Below are 18,533 nucleotides of genomic sequence, written 5' to 3' on the forward strand. Positions count from 1 at the left end.
CTTAATCCCAAGTCGCATCATAAGAGATGCGTTTCGATGGACCAGCTTGTTTGTGAATGATGTTAAATCGCTGGGCCCATATAACGACTACGGTTATTTTTTAACGGTTCAGATTTGATGTCGTCAGATCACATTAAATCTCGCCGTGGAAAAAATAGAAAAAATATAAATTTTTATATATGAAAAAGATTTTGAAGGGCTTGGTTGTAAATAGCGAAAAATACTATTTCTGTTGGGGAATTTGGATTTATTCCATAAATAGTAGACAGCCTAGTTGGTAATAGCAATACCTACAAATTCAATTTTCAACCTACACAGTGTATATAGACTATGGTTGTCAATAGGGTTAGGGTTGCACAAGGGTGGATCAAATGGATATAAGTAGATCCAATTTTGATTCTTTTATATTTTGAATTTGAATATGGTTTTAAAATCGTCCTTGATCAGGTGCTGAATCATTCTAGTTTTTTAAGGTCTCGTTTGGTTTGTAGAATCAGAATGGGTTATTCTAATTCCAATTGTTTGGTTGGGCGGAATTGGAATCCTATTATTCTTGTTGGAATGTCATTCTTCCATTTCCTACATCTGGCTTGTAAATAAAATATCATTCTTACTGATTCTAATTCTCATTCTCATTCATGTCCGAACTAAACAAACTATAAGAATAGAACATTCCAATTCCGATTCTGACTATGAACCAAACTAGTAATAGAGGAGAAACCCATATCCAAAGAGAAGGAAAGCCCTCTAAGCCTCAGCTTCCAATGATGAACATGTTAGTAGCAGAATGGCTCTAGCATAAATCAAATAACCTAAATGATTTTAGGGTTCATTTGGCTTATAGTTAGAATCAGAATCGGAATGGTCTATTCCCATAGTTTGTTTAGTTCATATGGGAATAGGAGTGGAAACTAAAATCAACAGGAATGGGATTTCATTCCCAAGGAAAGGGCAAGGAATGGCCATTCCCTCAAATTGAGAAATGCCATTCCAGCAAGAATAGGAATAGAATTCCGATTCTACCCAACCAAACAGTTAGTATCGGAATAGCCCATTCCAATTCCGATTCCAAATCCCTATTCCTGCAAACCAAATGAACCCTTAGCACCTGAAGAGGATGCACCAATAACACCATCAACATTTAATTTGACCCAGGTGGGTGGAGGAGATATCCACTTAACTAGACATGGATATGATAGCATTAGGAACAACATCTATATTAGCAAAACATGTTGATGTAAACTATAGAGAAATGAAAGCTAGCATTCACATCACTTAAGATGCACTGAACTTTTTGGGGTTTTTGAATAGTTACCCCCTACCCCCCCAAATTTTTAGGGTTAGTAAATTTTTCTATGTAGATCTTTCAACAATCTAGTAGACAATAAGATGCACTGAGCTTTTGGGGTCTTGTCATTTAAGCTTCCTACAAACCAAAAGGCATGCCAAACACCACCTTAAAAAATTATAGTCTTGATCTACTAGTTAGTGGTGACAAAATTAATAACCTTTCAACAAACTGCTACCTATCCCACACACAATTGAAGCTTATGTTCGTGGGTGAACTAAAAGATGGGTGTCAACTTTTAAGCCCCTTCACTAGCTTGTTGAAACATTTCATTTCAACTTTCAAACCCCTAAGAACAGCATATTTTCTAGGGAGAATGATGATTCAGTGGAGGGTCAGAATTTATAGGTTCAAAGTACATTTGGGATAAGTGCAAAATCGGAAGTAATGCCAATTCACCAGCAGGTATAAGTGCATAAAGTATGGGTTTTTGACCTTTTAAATATTTACAACTCTACTGTAAAAATCAGAAATCTGTATACTTCTTCATATTTTTTATCCCATTTTCTTCTCCAAACAACATCAACATCTTCCTCGACTTTGACACCACTATAGGTCACCACTCACCAGTGACTCCTTTAATTAACATAAAGAAAAGCTCTATTGCTTTGGATATTCTCTATTTTCCAAGTTTGCTATCGTGAATGTAGACTTATTGTAACTTATTCATTACCTTAAGCCAAAAAAATGTATAACTTATGGGAATGGCAACGTGACGGCGGGTTTGTGGCAGGACCATACTCCGCATACCCATTTCCGTTTTCTAAGTACGTAACTCCCCATCCTCTTACCCAATCCCTATGGGCGACGAAAATGGACCTCCATCCCCAATCCACAATGGAGATGGATACCCCATCGGGGACCCAAATTCCTAACTTCTTTTACTTTAATTGAAAAATATGTGATTGGGAAAAGATTTACTTAAAAGAAAGAAAAAAATTATTAATTAACATTTATGTGAGTTAAAGCAAGAACTTCACTCCCCATCCTTGTAGAATAATCTTTATATTCAACCCGGGGAGGCTGAATTATGCTTGGTGGGATGACAAAAATCGCCATCCCTAATAGCTCAACCCCAAGACAAAATTCTTGGCTCCGCCATTGCTTGTATAAAACGTGAGCCTATGTCAATTTAGTAAAACACAACATTTTTAATCAACTTTTATTGGTAGATATAACATAAATTTTGCGAATATACGAGCATATATTTAAATTGAATCAAATGGGATTATATTAGATTGATAAGAGCGGTGGTTCCATATTTGATACAATTATAGGATTAATTGGGATGAGGTGGATTTAGGTCTGGTTTGGTGATGGAAAATTTCCCATATCAACCCAACTCGATCATTGACATCCCTATTTGAGATAATCATTCAAAACCATTAAGGATGTATTCTATATTGTTGCTGTCTAGGATGGGCTGAGAGCAATATGATAATTTCGCTTCTGAGTCGAGGACTGGCTGAAGAGTCCAAGGTCTGTTGGGTCTTTGACCAACCACTCATAAACAAAATTTTGGAATCCCTAAGAAAAAGTCTCCTTTGATTCCTTTTAAATTACAAATTTCCCACAAGAAAAAGTCTCCTTGATAAAGGATTTGATGTTAATGAAAATTGTTGGAAATGTGGTGAAGTAGATTTACATATTTGTTCTTTACCCCATTGCAAGCCAAACTTGGGAAAGTGTGCCTTTATACTGTGTCCATTTGGAAGATTAGGAATGAGAATACTTTCCAAATCAAATTTATGGGCCCTCTTCATATCATTGAAAAAGCTTGGATCCAACTCAAGGAGTTTTTGGAGTCAACTCAATCAATCCGAGTAAGCAACTTAGGAGGAATCAAATTTGGGTTGTTTGGTCCCCCCTCCCCTTAAAACACCATTCTATCAAAATAAACTTTGATGCTTCAGAAAAAGGACAATCGAGATACTACGATTGGTTGTATTGCTAGGAATGCCGAGGGCAAGATTTGTTCATGCAATTGCTCATGTAAATGGAAACAATGTTTTAAAAATCAACCCAGATGCCAAGTTATTTTTGCCTCTAGGTTGCAGGTCACCAGTTTGACCATCCAAGACAAATGGGTCAAATTGTGTCACATAAGAATTTTACATATTTAACTATAATTATGTATGTATGTATATATATATATGTATGCAAATGTATATAAACACACATTTTATCAATAAATAATATATAATTATATTCTACATATAACATATTATATTCTACATAGACACATAGATCTTGAAAAGTTACCCAAAACCAAACAAAAGATCACCCTAATTGGACATTAGAGCATAAAGTTATGGCCTCCGTAAATTTACATACATATTTAATGTGCAACCCATGACCCGATCACCAAGTCAAATGAGTCAACAGTCCAACCAATCGGGTCAAATGATTTTTGACCAGACCAACAGTTCTTGAACAAACTCCAAGACTTATTAGAACCAAACCCAAAATCATGACTGAGTGATGGTTCAAACAGTTCGACCAATTAGGTCAATGATGGGTTGAAAACACTAACTGAAAAGAGTATCTATCAATGTAACAAAAGCTTTAACAGCTAGAGAAGTCCATGTCATGGGCAAAGAGTGGAGAGATGGTAACATCATTACAAAAGAGATTCCAAATTGATAATTGAAGGCTTATGTAGAAAGTATGAAATCCTTTGGAATATAAGCACATTATTCAAAGATTTCCACAAGATTGTAAAAGAAGACTAATTGAAGATAAATTATAAGCACATTTATAGAGAGGCGAATTGAACCAAGCGACTGTTCAGATCATGGCTTTGAAAATCAGACCGGATTGGACAATCAAATCAGAAAAATCGGGAACCAGTTCCGTTTTACTCCAGAACCGTTATTTCACCAAAAAACCATTGATTTGGTCATCAACCTGCTGATTCAGGCAGTCAAACCATTCGAACCATCCAACGCTTTTAATGGTTTTAATTTTTAATTTTTTTAATTTTTTGTTAGAACAGACTGTCTGTTCGATTCGAACAGTTAAACTGTTTGACCCAAGAACCAGACCCTGACCAGTTCGTTATTTGGTTCGGTTTTAAAAACCTTGGCTCAGATTGTAAATTTAAGACACTTAGATACTTTTCGTCAATTTGCTTAACTTTCATGCTTGTAGAGATTTAAATCTTATTGTTTCTATTGATGATGTTTGAGGTTGTGTAACTCCTTTTTTTTTCTTTACTTTGGAACTCACCAAACCCTTGGTTGTGCTCTATACTATAGTGGTGTGGGATTTGAACGTGGTCGTTCTCAATTTCAAGTAAAATGCATCAACTAAATAATATTTGAAACAATAAAATGTGATGTGTTTTAGAACACGAGAAATAACCATTTTAAGAGTCACGAAAAACGCATGTGGTGAGTTTCAAAACTAGTTGGAACATGAATTCGCCACGGTATCCAACACGACTCGTGCAAACTGCTATATCCCTTCCCACAAGTCCCAACTAACTCATGTGTGTTTATCATGATTTATTTGTAATAGCTACCTATAAAATGTTTGTCTTAGTTAATTTATAAAGGATAATAAGACATTTTAGAATTCATTATAAAATTGTCTGTGAGATTAGAAAACCTATTAATAATAGGGTTGTTTCAAGGTCAAACCGGGTTTGCATTTATTTATTAGTTGAGTACAAGGTTCAAAATATCGACACATATCAACCGATACGTATCGTCGATGACTTCCCAATATACCCCTATAAGGATTGTATAAGTTCAGCCACTGATTCAAAGGGTAGTCGGACCTTAAACTGATCACTCTGAACTGATTTTGAAAAAAAAAATAAGTAAAACATAAAAAAAGCATCGACACAGACCGATACGCCCATATCAATATTTAGAACCTTGGTTGAGTAATTGGGGACCAAATTTACCATAAGCCACCCCGTATGAAGAAGTGAGATGGACCTGCAATGCTTTTAAAAAAGAAATTTTGTAGGGAAATGATTTGGGCACATCTCATTTTCAATAAAATGGACAAATGCTTATGCTTTAAAAGGCTAAAACACCTCATGATTTTTACAGTGGTTTCTTTGTCATTTTATAATTTATATATCCATTTGAAGAAAATGGATGTGTCCCAATCAGTCCCCATTTTCTATATATAACGTGTGATATTGAAAATTCAAAAAGTAAAAGTGATAATCCAAAGGAAAGGAAAGGAAAGGATTGGATTAAGATACAACCCTTGTTTTTTCTTGATGACCAACAGTTAAATTCAATATTTTTCTTTTAAATTGCTAATCAAGTAGATAAAGTTAATATTTTAGAACCTTTAATTTAGTCTTAATTAGTGTTCATATTATGGTTAAAGCAATTCTATGCAACTCTTTGTTTCTTCCACCTATGGACAACTCTTAAACGGGTTTCCACCATGAAACGTAGGGCAACAAAAATTAAAGAGTTGCACAAAATTATTTGATTGCAACTCTTACATTTCCTACAAGCATCCAATGACAAGGATTCTGGTTGTAATGTCTTAAAAAGAAAAAGAAAACAAGCATTCATTCTACAGATAAGGTACCTATGCTTCCAATGATAAATACGAAAGATGTTCTCAATGGATGTTGAGATGTGCATGTGGGGTGTTTTAATTTGAGGCAGGTTGTGTGTGGGAGGCAGATGTGAACTCCAAAAAAATTAGGGCCTATTTGGTGTGTCTTTCGTGCTGTCTTTTAGTTGTTTATAAGTCATGTAAACCGATTTTTAGTCTATTCCTGTTTGGTTCGTGAAAGATCTAGCCACTAAAAGCTGGAGCATTGAAAAAATGCAAAAAGTCCATTTTGGGCTAATTTAGAGAAACTCCTTTTCACGTCTTTAGCATTTTATTCTCACGCGAAAAGATGCACGGAAACACATATATGCCAAACTAACTTCTAGCTACTTAGATCTTCATGCAAAAGTTCAATGCATTTTTTGATTGTCAGAACTACCAGAAAAGTTTCCCTAAAAGACTTGCTAAATAGGCCCTTAGATATCTAAAATCTCAACCATCCATATATACTCTTGTTTTTTTTTTTAATTTTAATTTTTTCACTTATATATAACATATAGGATGAATATCAATATTTTTTTGAAGGCAATGGCTAAATTCATTAATAATGCTCAAAAATCCAAATACAATCCATGAGAGTATAAAACAGCAAACAGAAAAAAAAAAAAAAAAAAAAACACCTAAACGGATTGCAACATATCCTGAGCACCGGGAAGAATTCTTATAAGCGCTCTGCAAACGGTACAAGAATAAACGCCAATAAAGCAAAACTCCACAAGAAACTCCCGAGAAGTGACGAACAAAGTGACAAGAGAAGTTACCAATATTTAAATCTATTAAAATGACCTAAATCTCATCACTATTTGACGTTTGGGTGACCCTAAAAACTGAAACATGTTGTATGGTACTTGTACTTATTGAGCCTTGGTTTCCGTGTTTACTAAAATAAGAGGGATCCATTTTAGCACGGAAAGAGTCATATCGTTGATGTTGGTGGTGGACAAAATATTCTGGAATGTACTGTGTGCATGGTCATGACGCATGACCATTGAATTTTGGTAGTTAGGTTGACAGTTGACACATCCGTTCGCGCACTTCTCCGTCATCCACAGCCATTTACAAGCTTACTCGGCTGTGCGGTCTGTTTCTTCCGTTGAATAAAAAATCCATCTTCTCACTATTTATTCAAAGATTTCTGTAATTGGAGTTGCATATTGCACTTTCACTTCCAACGGTTAATAACCATTCTTCCGGTGTTTTCAAAACCGGAGCAGACCGGATGGTTTGGACCAGAAAAATTGGGAATCAGTCACCTGCTTAGTTTCGTTTTACCCCAAAGCAGTTTTTGGTCAAAAAATGTATATGATTACTGCTGATCTGGGTGGTCGAACCATCAACTCGGACAATGGTTATTAACTATTTTTGTTTTATTTTTATTTTTTTGTTAGAACAGGTCATCCATTCGGACCAGAGTCGGACCATTCGACCCAGGAACCGGACCCCAGAATGGTTCCTTGTCCTCACAATGCCCATTTAAATCTTACCTATATTTTGGTTTCCCTACCAATGTTTATGAGATTTTGAGGGCCCCTTATCCATATTTATTAGTTTTTAGCCCCTCAAGAAGAAAAAAAAAAAAAAATCCTAGTTCAACCTCCTATGCTGCTGGTAAGACATGATATTCGGAGCGTTTTGATCAATCAAAGTCCTTCATTAATTTGATAAATAACCACCCAATTAGTTATCATTTTTTTATGGTACAGGTTTATTGGTTACAAGCTTTTTCTAATATCATATTTGAACCTTAAGTTCAATGATGATTAGCTGAACTTAATAGCTGTGTTAGGGGCTACTTAGCCATTAGTAACATTAACTCCATATCAACCACCAATGTCCTACATCCATTCCAATATCTCTCTCATGAAACGTGCCCTAAAACAACCCATGTGCGCATCTCAGCATGCATTGAGAACATCTTCTATATTTATCAAGATATGTCCAATACACGATTGAGATGTATTGTATGACATTTTTTAACACATTCTATGAGGGCAGATGTGACTTCCATTTTATATCAAGGCTAATGTGGGGTTTTTATTATTGGTTAAACAGTCCTTAACACAGACATCAAGGGAAGTTAATACAGACTTTTTTTTCTTTATTGCATGTCACACATTATAAAGGACGATTAAGGGGTGAGATCCATTGACCTTTAGACTCCATAATAGAACACCTTTGACACCTGTCGTACACCGATTCAGACTCATGTTGGATTTGCTTTTTTACTTGCATCTAAAAAAATAATAAAATAAAATAATCACCTTTTACTTCTTAAAAGGACAAAGACTATGGCACACCCTTATCAAGAATAAGGGCCCATTTGCTATTCACGATTTGAATCAAAGGGAAATCGAAATCAAAATTGGAATCAGAGCTGGAATGGATTATCACTCTCAAGGGATGGGTAGGAAATCACCATTCCATTAGGAGTGGGAATGGGTTCTAATTCCATCCAATCAAACAGTTGGAATCAGAACGGATCATTAATTTTACTTAGTATTTTGGACCCCTATTCTTCCAAATCAAATAGACCTTAAGAAAAAAGCAATTCTCACACAACCAAGTGTGAATGCAAATATGTAAAGTGTAAAATGGTTTATATAAATTGTAAAATTGGGATAGTTTTGTATTAATAAATTTACCTTCTCACAAAACAGACTTTTAACTGTAATGGATACAAATATGAATTCCAACAATATGCTTTTTTTTATCAAAAGCTTACTTGAATGCAAATTTACTTCTTTTTTATTGATATACATTTACATCTTATTATCAATGTAAATATGCATTGATATGTCATTTATTAAGACATAAATGTAATGTTGCCAAACACAGACAAAAATAAACCAGAGTACAAATTTGTCCTAAATCGAAATTTACACTCCATTTATATAGTTTCCAAACACAACCTTAAGAGAAAATCTATGATAAGGAGTATGAGAAGAATTTTGGTTTGTGAATTTTGATAAATAAGACTTAATTGACTAACGTTTATGATACCATTTGATTCAGATATCCTTTCTTTCCCATATCATGAACCCGTACCCTTAAAATCATTTTTTTTTAAGGAATTTATTATTTGGTAACAAGGTCCGAAATCCAATAAATTAATTGATTAAAAAAAAAAAGTTACTGATTTGCAAATCATGCATGTTTTAGACTTTTAGTCGAGTAGATAAGGATTTCTTTAAATCTCACCTCGGAGAAAAGTAACCAAAAGGCGGCTGTACTTGATGAGCTAATAATTTTCAACTCGGTAAGTCCCACAACAACATTATTTGCGGCTGTACTGAGCGGAGATTTTGAAAGTTGAAACGTAAGCTATGTTTGGTTTGACAAGAAATAAGAGATAAGTTAAATTGAAAGTTGAGGGAAAATTAATTGTTAAAGAATTTTGAAGAAATTAACTTTTTATTTCTTTCTTTATCTTCTGTCAAACTAAACATACCCACAAGTCAATAGAAAGCCATTTGATAACGACCGAAACTCATAGATTGAACGATTCATGACTTATTGTTTTATTTTCAAGTGCTAAAATAATCAAATAAAAATAATATGCAATAACGCAAATTAAATGGTATAATAATCTACCCAGTTTCGGATTCAGCCATTAGAGACTCACAACCACCTTGAAAACTTAAACTTATTCTATGAATTGGACAAAACAATAAACGTTTCGCTGGGAATAGGATTTTATCTCAAAGACATCCTGACAATTCTGGAAGTCTAATCCGATTAAGACACGAACCTTCAGTTATAAAAAGGTATTTCCCACTCAAGGTAAGGGATTCCAACTTCAGACAATCATACTGTTACTTTGCTCGGACCAGCACTCTCATTGCTCGGCTCAACCACCCACCACTTTCTACTGATTTGAGCGCCGTAGTGCCTACCTAGGAATAACTCCATGGGCCTCTGATGAAGCGCGATCCGGCCGGTCTTAGCTGTCAACGACCTTGCTTCTGAACTGGGTAGCAGGGAACCTGAAACGGAGGAGATGAGGAAGCTCCGGGGGGAACCTGGTGTAGCGGCTCCGAAGCTCAAGTTAGAATCCTTCAAAAGCAAGATAACACCAGATAGCGCAAAGTTTGCATACCTTGTTTGTTGGGGGCAGGGGGCTCTTATAATCACTTCGCGCACTCGCTCCGAGGCCCTTGTCAGGTCGGGTATGATTACCCTTGCGCTTGTCAATTCAATCGTCGTCCTTTCTGCTGGGACAGAACCGTCACTGCCTAACCGTCTCTCTAACTGGAGATGGCGGTGTCAGTGGCAGTGGCAGGTGGCCGTTTAAAGTGCGGCCGCCAAGCGTCAGATCCCAAGTCAGTCAGGTGCGGCGCCCTCGGGCACGGACTTCCTCAGTGTCAGGCATGGTACGACTTGTTTGGTTTTGGTGCCCAGAAGGTGATTCGGAGTGGTGAGCGAGGTGAAGTCTTGAGTTCGGAGGTATTTATAGGGCAGGTCATTTCGGCGAGGTGTATCCCGAACTGTTACAAGGCAGGCCAGTTCGACGAGGTATACCCCGAGCTGTTACAAGGTTGGCCAGTTGGCGAGGTATATCCCGAGCTGTTACAAGGTTGGCCAGTTCGGATTACTCTGGTTTTGGGCCAAGGGTGAGTTCGGGCCCCCCGTAGGGAGTTCGGTCCGCTGGTGTCCCCTTGTTCACGCCTTAGGCTTGGCCCTTTTTCCGAGCTATTGTTTCTGCCACGTGTCGCATAACTGTGAGGTCGGGCCAAATCTTCCTTCATCAGCCTCTGACATCTTTTCTTGATCACAGATCTTGGAGCGCAGCTACGTCCTATCACCTCAACTCCGCCCTATTGGCAAGGATTATCTGACTACAACTCCATTTTGTGCACCACCTCGGATCGAGCAACATCAAATTGGTGATGAGTTTCGCGGCATCGCCCAACCAGGTCGTTCCCTCTCACGCCCCAACGCGTACGAAGGATGATCCTTGCTCTGAGGACCCAAAAACATGCAGAAGCTCAACACCTGCCGCGTAACACCCGCCACACAACACCTGCCATGCAACACAAGTCGCACAACACACGCGTAGCTCAGCACACAACACTGACTTGGTCGCGCAACACTCGCCGACCAAGTAAACTACCTCTACTGTCCACAGCCCGAGCCTAAAGCAGAGAAGAACGCCCCCGCCCATCAGGGCCTGAGGGTGATCATTGAACTCCACACATCCACTGACTAAGACCATAGCTGGCCGAGCAACGACCAGCCCTCAAAGAGCCAAAAAGCTCCCAAGACCAATAACTAAGCGTCGTGAAGATGAGAGCTTGGAACATACTTCGGCCCCACTAACCAAAGATTGAAGATCTCGGCCATGATATGGTCGAGGAATCCAATTGGAAAAAAAAAAGGAGAGAGAGAAGTGGTATGCAAGTTCAGAACAAAAAGAGTACATTTTCATTAAGTTAACATCGTCAGTACATGATTCAAAGCTCGGCATACTGAGCCATTACAAAAAGAACAAGAGAAACAAAAGAAACCTCGCGGCAACTCAATCCTCTACAGGGGGATCAGTAGCCTCTTCTCCTTCCTTACCGTACTCGCCCCCATCACCCTCATCAGCAACAAGGTTGTCCTCGGCAGGTGGGGCCTCGTTGTCATATGCACCCCAAGTCTATGCAATGTCAGTCTACTGTGGACAGTGACACAACACCCTTCTCTAGAAGGCATTGAGCCTTGCTTCATAGGAGCTCGAGGCATACTCGTCCATCTCTTGCCAGTACTCAACCAAGCCCTTGAACTGAGCCACCACTGCTTCGACGGCCTTCTGCTTCAGCCGCTCCCTCTCCGCCTTCAGCTTGGCGATCTGTTGCTTCAGGCAACAAACAACATTTGCCTACTCGGCTATCTGGCCCTTTAGCTCAGCCACCTCCGCTTCCACTGTGGTTGTCCACTCCCCAGCCGCCCGAAGCTCTACCAATTGAGCCTTCAAGCTCAAGTATTTAGAGTGCTTTCTCTCATACATGCTCCGCAGGTCCCAAAAGGCGATCCACCAGAGCGATTGTCGAGCATGCGTTTTGCGGTTAAGAAACAACGGAACCCGACCAAAGGAGCCCGTGCTGCATCCCAACCGGGCACTCCACTCTTCGACTTCATAACTGGGGGAGTGGTGTTCAGATTCCGAAATGTCAGGTATTAGTTCCTTAGCCGAAGAACAAAGATCCCTTCTGCGATGCAGCATAGCCAAGCATCAAAGAGGCCTAGACTTCGGAGTCCAACTTTTTTCCTCAACACCTGGCCGGAGTGAATGACTGCACAATAGCTCGACCGAGCACTCCTCTCCGTCCGCACAATACCTCGACCAAGCACTCCTCTCTGACTGTGCGATAACTCGGTCGAGCACTCCTCTCTGACCGCACAATGCCTTGGCCAAAAAAGTGAGAACTCCTCTCCGACCGCAATGCCTCGGCCAAGCACTCCTCTCTGACTGCGCAATGCCTCGACTGAGAACTCCTCTCATCGACTTCGAAACTGGGGCAGTGGTGTTCGAATTTTGAAATTAGAATTCTCGAAGTTCCGTAGCCAACGATCGAAGAACTCCTCAGCCACAACCCACATTGTGTGGGTGACGAGTTTCGCCAAGCGTTGAGGAATGCGAGGTGGACAAAACGCTCAACCAGGACTTCAACTTGGAGTTCCTCAACCGAGAAACAAAGCACCCTGCCACACTACACCTCGGCCGAGCACTTCATTCCTCGATTTCAAAACTGGGGGAGTGGTGTTTGAGTCATGGTTGAGCTGGCCTTAGATGACACGTGGCCATCCAATCATCACCCAGTCAGCCCCGACCACGTTAGCATGGCCCGGCCAGCTCCATAGCCGTGGCTGTGGTACGCTATTACTGTAACCCCCCATCTTATCCTCTCAGCCACGTCAACTACACGTCACACAAATAAGCACAACTACAGATAGGAGGAGGGAGGAGGACAACTCCACTGGGGAATAAGACTCTATCCCAAAGACCTCAACAACTAACCTCATTCTAACAGCCCTGGAAGCCCAATCCGACCAGGACACGGACCTCTGGCTATAAAAAGGTATCTCTTGCTCAAGGTAAGGGATTCCAAATTTTGACACCCATATTGTTACTTTGCTCAGACCAACAGTCTCATTGCTCGGCCCGACCACCCACCACTTCCTATTGACTTGAGCATCGGAGTGCCTACCCGGGATAACTCTTCAAGCCTCTGACATCTTTTCTTGATCACAGATCTTGGAGAATGGCTTCATCCTTCCACCTCGGCTCCGCCCTATTGGCAAGGATTATCTGATTGCAAAATCAGTTCGTGCACCACCATTGAAAATATTAATATGATCACCTAAATTGAGTGAAAAATGTTCAAAGGGCAAGAGCCCGTGGTTATTTATTCCGAAAGTACCCCTAACACTTATTCATATAAAAAACAAAATTGACCAAATAAAGCAAAACAGAGCAAGGTTCAAAGTATCGGATTGTATCAACCAATATGTATCATTTCGGGAGCTCCCCGAGATGCCCTTACAGAGGGTGTATCGGGGTTCTAACTGGTTTAGGGGGTGGAGGAGCCTTAAACTAGACCCCTGTACCAGTTTTGAAAAAATAAATAAAAAAGTATCGATATCGCCTGATACGCCCCTACCGACGTATCAAGCGTATCGATATTTTGAACCTTTATCTCCCTCTCACCATCTGACTCACATTCATCTTTATCTGCTCAATGACTAGTGATTTGAAAATAAATAAAAATGGTTTTTGGTTTCTGTATTTACATTCTCTATATCAATTTCTCTCATTCTCTCTCTACCTATAGTTCTCCTTCAATATCTCTCATTCTCTTTCTTGGTCGATTTCTCCTTCTCCCTTAATTTCTATCGTTCTCCTTCAATTTCTCTCCCGCCTTATCTCTCTTTTGTTTTACTTTCTTACACACTTATATGGTATTAATCAGATCGTATAAAAGAACATGAGACCAAATTGGTTTGGTTCAAAAATTATTGCACCAATTTGATAAAAATTTACAAGAAACTCTTGGCTATGAAATTTACACCAACTGGAGAACGATAGAGATTGAGGGAGAAGAAGATATTGACCGAGAGGGAGAGTGAGGGAGAAGAATGAGAAAGAGAGATGACTGTGAGAGTGAGAGAGAAGGGAGGTAGATTGGAAGACAAAGGGAGTGTGAGAGAAACTGAAAACCTATTTTTTGTATAAGTTTTTTGTTATGTCCAACATGGACTAAAAGTCCCATGTTGGCAACAACCACATAAGCCTCTGATGACATGGCCGGGATTTTTATAATTTGAAATGTAGAGCTGGTTGTCAGAGTTTTGTTGGTTTCTAAACCAACCTGCAACCTAATTTTAAATGTACGACCGACTTTGACTATAATTTTCCCTTAAAATTATATATTTCATTTACATTATATAAAATATTTTTTACTTTTCACACTCAACTTTCGTTTGTCAATGGTATCATTTGACTCAAACCACTAACCCACCATCTAAAAATAAAAATTATTTGGTTTCTTGGTTGACAATAAATTTTGTATTACATTCCCATCATTGATAAAATTATTTCTTATGTATAAAACTTATTTTTGTTTAATATAATCAATGCACAATATTAAATATGTACCCAATATTTTATTTTTTATAAATATATAACATTAGATATGTGCCTAAAATTTTCTCTATCTTTTTTTATTTATTTTTGTGATTCTTTGTATTTTGTATTATTAAAAATTATATTATTTGACTATGGCATCATTTAATTTCTAGGTAGATTTTAAATTTGGCATTCCATTTTTATCATTAATAAAAATACTTCTTACATTTCATAGTTATTTATTTTAATTTTTTATTATTTAATTATGACATTATTTATTAATCCATTTGAACCCAAATGGTTAAATTGCTTGCCTACCACCAGGAGTTAAGAAAATGGTTTTATTTTCAAGTACTTTTCAAAATATTTATTTTTATACTATTAAAATTAATATTGTTGATTTAATTAGAAGAATTTAATGATGAGAAAAATATATCTTAAATATAGGACTTAATGAGAGAGAATAGGAAAATATTTTTATTTCCAATTGGTTTTAAATTTTACATTCTATTTCCATCATTAATAAAAATATTTCTTATTTATCATACTTATTATTGTTTAGTATGTATGTTAAAAATGTTCTCATTTTTTTTAATTTCTATTTTTTTTCATCTTATCTATTTTTAACTTTATTATTTAGTCGTGGAAACATGGATTAACCCATTTTACCCAAAATGATTTAATTTCTTACCACTGCCTATATGAAAACACTATTTTTGCTAGGTAGATTTTAAAAATATAAGCTTTTATGTTTTTGAAATTATTAATTTATTAAGTGTGGATTTAATTAATAAAATTTAATGATGAGAATAAACAAAAATAACTTAAATGTATGATTCAATGAATATGAATGCAATTTAATAACTTAATGTTGGATTTAATGAGAGAGAATTGAATGAATTGAATATCTTTAAATTACCTCTTTTCAATTCATTTAATATCAAGAATCAATTACCCACTTTGCCCTCATTTTTTTATCAATAAATTTAAATATAGAGGGGTAAATTTTATCCTTAGAAAATTTCAGAAATATTCGTACTTTTTAAAATAGTATAGATATATAGATAATACAACTTCTAGATTGATGGGTTACAACTATTGAGTATTTATTGTAGAGAATTATGAATTTTGGGCATGCTTCATTTATTCATAGACTAAACCAAATACATCCCATGTGAAAAGGCGAATGAAATCTTTAGTTGATGTGCTATAACTTTCAATAAGAAGTTATTTGAACGTAATAGCAAAAGCAAAAAAAAAAAAAAAACTTTTTAATTAACTGATAATTAGGGTGACACCATTTATGAAAAGGAACCTGCTTCAATCACCGGTAAAAAAAATTTGTGGTTTGTGTATGGCCATGTTTATGCAGATACTAAAAAAGTCAAAAGTAGAATAGATAATATGAGAAAAGGAAATGAATGACTATGACATAATTCCTAAATTATCAAGAGTTTATGGTAAAATTAATTTTTAAGAGGAACACATTCTAGTGTTTCATGTATATAAGCGAGACTATTATTGAAATTAGTTAAGAAAGAAGAAAGAACAAAATAGATGTGGAAATCATTAAGAAGGCTAATAGCCTTTGGAAGCTTTGTTTAGTGTGAATTCTTAAACCCAAAATGATGAAATTACAATCATGTACTTGGGGGTCATGATGCTTAACCCCTCAAACTTTGGCCCCTTCTACGTTTGGATTCCAACACTTTGTCCCTGATCAGTTAATGTGACCAAAATTACCAAATTATTCATTCGAGATTCCTTGGGCTGACAGCAATAATGATCAAAACTATGAAAACACCCATTGTAATGAACTACTAGGCTACGGTGTTTCCATATGGTTTGGATTGAAGAAAATGCAAAACTGCTAAAGGTAACATCTCATGGTTAGAAAAAAAATGGAAAAAAAACAATCTCTTGGTTGGAAAAGGAAGCTATTTTCTCACTGGAAACAAGTTAAAAGCAATGTTTGAAGACTTGGCCTGAACTAAACGGTCAGATTGTGAAAACCGGAACCGGAGGTCTTTTCAAGTTCTGATCATGGTTTTTAAAATCGGACTGGACCGGATGATAGGACTAAAAGAACTGGTGACCAGTTTCGTTTTACCCCAAAACTATTATTTTGTCAAAAAAACGTTGATTTGGTTAGTAAATCGCTGATCCGGGCAGTCAAACTATTCAAACCATCCAACGGTTTAGCCTTTTCTTTTATTTTTTTGTCATAACGGGCCATTCGTTCTATTCAAACAGTCGGACCATTCAACCTGGAAACCGGACCCTTGACTGGTTCATTGTCCGGTTCAGTTTTAAAAGCCTTGGTCCTACATAAATGACAGTTTTTTATGGGCTGAACAAGCAAACCACCCAATTAACCAGGAAAACCGGGACCCGTTTAGGCATTCTTATTTTTTCAGTCCTATCCGAATCATAAACATTGGTTAAAAGAGCCCAATGGTCTTCAAAAACAATATATAGTATACTAGCGGGGACCCGTGCGATGCACGGGAAAATCTGAAAGATTTAATAATTTTATTTACTATTAATTAATATTAAATTAATAATCAAAATTTGTTGTTAATTAACTAAAAATATTGAAAGTTATTATTAATATCTAATATTTTAATAATTTTATTTTTCATTTAATGTTGATTTATAGAAAATAATTTTTTTTAATTGAATATGAACAAATATTTTTAATAAATTTAATTTTACTAATAATTTATAGTAATTTAATGATTTTTATTATTTTTTTTAAAAAATTGATTAACTTTAAATAAATAAAATAATTATAAAAGCTAACATTTTTTATTAATTACACTAATAATTAACAATTATATAGGAATGATAACGAGGTGGGTTCAGGGCAAGGCACCCATCCCTGTCCTGTCCCATAGTCAAGACACTCTACCCCATCCCTGCCCTGTCCCAGTGTCAAGCAGGTTCAGAGCAAGTTAATCACTCATCAATGTTGAGCGAGTTCAGGGGCAAGGCAACCCACTCCTCATTAAGGATGGGGAATCCTTGAATTTCCCTACCGCGTCCCCAGTATTGGGTGGGCTCAAGTAGAGGTGTAAACTAGGTTATGTTGGGTTGGCACGACATGACCCGCATGTGGCCTGCTCAAATTGCGAATCATGCCATGCTGTAATTAATACTGTTAATTAAAATTTACCATATTTCTTAAAATACTATAAATTATTAAAAATTATGAAAAGTATTGCAATTATAAATACTTTTAATTAAATACTATAATTAATAATGCTAATTAATTGATACTGAATTTTTCTAATACTATTAATCAATAAATATAGTATTTTTTAATACTATAATTAATATTTTTAGTTAATTAATACTGTAATTTTCTAATACTGTTAATTAATTAATAATGTTGTTGTTTTTATTATTGTTATTATTATTATTATTATTATTATTATTATTTTGTTTTTATGGAATAAAATTGCAACAAAAATTTGAAAATAACAAAATAAAATTTAATTACATATCAATCACATAAATAACATAAACAATCCAAACATTTTCAAATAGATGGCAACATCAAAAAACACAAAGTATCTAACAAAATTGCAACAACAAATTGGAAACACATCAATCACATAAATTACATAAATAAAGCAAGTATTTCAAATAGATGGCAATGACAAAAACACAAATAATCTACACCAAGCATTTTAAACACAAAATTATAATAAAATAAATATTTTAATTAATATTATTAATTATTAAAATACTATTAATTAAACCAACCCGTACCGTACGGGTTGTAGAACCTCAAAACTCATTATTCAAGCCAAGAAACCTGCTGCGTTGTTGCTGCTGGGGAGGGTAGGGATGGGTACCCACCGAGTAGGGTAGAAATTGCCATCCCTACTTTAAATGTTGCATTCACTTGTCACTATATCAAAGCATGAATTACCATACCTATTATTAAAAATACTGTAATTATATAAATATAATTAAGTGTAA

The sequence above is a fragment of the Nelumbo lutea genome, chromosome 7 (assembly GCF_056320005.1).
Source record: "Nelumbo lutea isolate HS-2025 chromosome 7, American lotus-T2T, whole genome shotgun sequence".
NCBI lineage: Eukaryota > Viridiplantae > Streptophyta > Magnoliopsida > Proteales > Nelumbonaceae > Nelumbo > Nelumbo lutea.